Raw genomic sequence first — 3,495 nt, forward strand, 5'->3', positions numbered from 1 at the left:
GAGGGAATCTCAAGCAGACTCCCTACTAAGCATGGAGCCCCATGTGGGGCTCAGTCTTACAATCCATGAGATCATGACCTGAACCAAAACCAAGAGTAGGACACTTATCTGACTGAGCCACCTAGGTGACCCAATTTTGTGTTGTTTTAAACCATAAAGTTCATGGTAATTTGTTACAGCAGCAATGGGAAACACAGTGTCCAACCTTAGAACTTCTGCACTCTTCGTTCCTCTTCAAAGACTCTTCCTCCAGATTTTCATCAAATTCCTTCATCATATTCAAATATTTCCTCATACTTCCTATTCTTAGTGAAGCCCACCTTCACCTGTCTGTTGGACATTGCAAGCTGCTCTCTGCCTCCCTGTTAGGCATTCTCCACCTCTTCCCTCTACTTTCTCACAGTATTTATTAGCAATAATCGTGCCTCGGATAAACCTCATTGGCTACGATACTGCCACTGCGCAAAGCTCTCTCACAGTATTTATAACTTAACACACTAGATAATTCATTTATTATGTTTATTGTTTATTACCTATTTTCATATGCCGGAATTTAAACTCCACAATGACAGGAGTCTTCCCTTTTTTCATTAATGTATTCCAAGTACCCAAGACAGTGACTGGGCATAGTAGGTACCCCATAAATATTTGTGAAGTGAATAAGTAAAACCTCCTATCCAATCGCTTCATAGTTTCTCCTCAGTAGATCTCACTTCCAATTTCATGGGAGAAAATAGAAAGCTTCCGAGGAAGCACCATTCTTTGATCAGGACTATTCATGGTCCTCTCTCCTCTCTACCTTTTACAACAGAATAGGATATTCCCCTCTCGTTCAGGGTAAATCCCTCCACCAGTGTCCTGGTTCCTACCTACTCCCACCTACTTAGGAAGATGCAATATAAGTTATCCCCTTTCCTACATTATCATTCTTTACCTCTCCTTTTTCTTGGCTTTTCCCTATCAATATTTAAACATGTTCATGTCTGTCCCAATCTAGAAACATCAGTCGTCTCTTGACCTTTGTCCCCTTCCTCTATCTGTGGCTCCTTCACTGCCAGACATTTAGAGTTGTCATTATTGTAAGCTCTACTATCGTCATACTACCCATTTATTCCTCATCCCTCCATCTGGCTTTCACCCACCATCCTTCAACGAATCTGCTTCTGCGAAAGTAGAGGATGACCTCTTTCTAAATTCAAGAGACCCCCCCTTTAGTCCTTATCTTAGATGAGCCCTTGGCAGCATTAGGCAATGACTGCCACGCCCTCTTGAAATAATCTTATCCTTTGCTGTTTTCAAGAGCTACTCTTCAGATTCGCTCTGCTTCTCTGTACTTTCGCAGTTGTTTTTTTCCCCCCTCCTTTTTAATAGGCTTTTTTTTTAGAGCAGTTTTAGATTCACAACAAAATTAAGCAGAAGGGACAGAGAGTTCCTCTTTACCCCCTACCCCCACACATGGCTAGCCCTTCCCCCATTATCCATGTCCCTCACCAGCATGGCATATTTGTTACAATCCATGACCCTACATTGACACATTATCATCCAAAGTCCAGATAATTTATATTTGAGTTCACTCCTGATATTGTGCCTTCTATGGGTTTGGACAAATGTGTAATAGCATGTATCCACCATTGTAGTATCACAGAGAATAGTTTCATTGTCCTAAACATCTGCGGTCTGCCTAGTCATTTCCTCCTCCCCCAACTCCTGGCAACTGTGGATCTTTTTCTGGCTCTTTATTTTGTGCTGTGCAGTTAGAATCACACAGTGTGTATGTAGCCTTTTCAAATTGGCCTCTTCTTAATATTGTTTCTTCCATGTTTTTCCATGGCTTGATAGCTCTTTTCTTCTTCTTCTTCTAATAATAATAATAATAATTAGGAGTAGTAGTATTTTAGCATTGAATACTATTTCATAGACTGGATGTACCACAGTTTTCGTGTCCATCTACCTACTGAAGAACATCTTGGTTGCTTCCAAGTGTTGATAATCACAAATAAAACTGCTATACTTATCTTCGTACAAGTTCTTTTGTGGACATAAATTTTCAACTGCTTTGGATATATACCAAAGAGCACAATTGCTGCTGGCTCACAGTAAGACTATGCTGATAAGAGTATGTTTAGTTTTATAAGGAACCTCCAAACTGTCTTCCGAAGTAGCTATTCCATTTTGCGCTTCTGCTAGCAGTGAATGAGAGCTCTGTTGCCATTACATTCTCACCAACATTTGATACTTCAGTTACCTTTTTAGAGTCTTCTTCTTTCCTGCTCCTAAAAGTTGTTGTCTCCCAGAGATTTGTTCTAGACTAGCTTTTCTTTTCATATCATACATTCTTCGAAACACACAGGCTTCAATGACCATCTCTAATCCAATTATTCCCAAATGCATTATTTTATCAGATGTGTGCCAGCTGCTGTTATAGGGGCTGTTGCTAGAACAGTGAAGAAGATGGACACATTGCATGGATTTTCTACCTGGGGTGGAAAATCCTTCTGTGGAAGACAGAACTTAAATGTCTTCTGTGGAAGACAGAACTTAAGAAAAAATTTAAAAGCAGAGTGCTTGGGTGGCTCAGTTAGTTAAGCATTTGCCTTTAGCTCAGGTCGTGATCTTGGGGTCCTGGGATTGAGTCCTATGTCTGGCTTCCTGCTCTACGAGGAGTCTGCTTCTCCCTCTCCTCCCTGCTCACGCTCTCTCACTATCTCTGTCTCTTTCTTTCAAATAAATGAATAAAATCTTAAAAAAAAATTAAATGGTAGGATGATTTAGAATAATAGAATTACTTTTTTTTTTTTTTTTTTTAATTTGAAAGGCAGGGAGACAGGCAGAGGGAGAGGAAGGGAAGCAGGCTCCCTGCTGAGCAGACAGCCCAATGCAGGACTCGATCCCAGGACCTTGGGATCATGACCTGAGCCAAAGGCAGAGGCTTAACCCACTGAGCCATCTAGGTGCCCTAGAATTACTTTTAAAACTAAATCAGGGTAACAGTAGACAAGGTAACTAGGAAAGTGTAGGGTGGGAAGGCTACTTTGAATAGAATGTCAGAGAAGACCTCTTTGAGGAGCGGGCCTTTGAGTGGAAGAGGCCCGTGACCCCGTGGGCCAGGTAAGCACAGACTTGGGCACAGAATTTAGGGGGGGCACCAAAATCTCAATAATCAAAATAAATACTATTTTAAGGAAATATTTTTTTAAAAGCAAAATTAATGTATAAAAAAACATAAGGAATAAGATATCAAAACTTTAAATAAAAGAGGATCAGTAAGGTGAAGCTAATCAAAAATTGTTTAAGATTATCACTTGGTCAGGAAATGTTATCAAATATGGCAATTCTCTCAATTGAAAATGAGATCATCTAGGAAGAAATTTTGAACATATTCTTGGTGAGTTTGCTTCTGTTGATGCCAATAAATTCTGGTTTGGGTATAAATAAAATGTTTAAACTTAAAATAATGTGAGTTTGAATAAACTTTTAAAGTTTTTGATATTTTTT

General features: G+C 39.6%; 1 pseudogene; it reads right to left on the reverse strand.

The window, feature by feature from the left end:
- Nucleotides 1-403: 403 nt before the first annotated feature.
- LOC132008950 (U4 spliceosomal RNA) lies at nucleotides 404-470 on the reverse strand (annotated as a pseudogene).
- Nucleotides 471-3,495: the final 3,025 nt, after the last annotated feature.

The sequence above is a fragment of the Mustela nigripes genome, chromosome 1 (genome assembly GCF_022355385.1).
Source record: "Mustela nigripes isolate SB6536 chromosome 1, MUSNIG.SB6536, whole genome shotgun sequence".
Taxonomy (NCBI): domain Eukaryota; kingdom Metazoa; phylum Chordata; class Mammalia; order Carnivora; family Mustelidae; genus Mustela; species Mustela nigripes.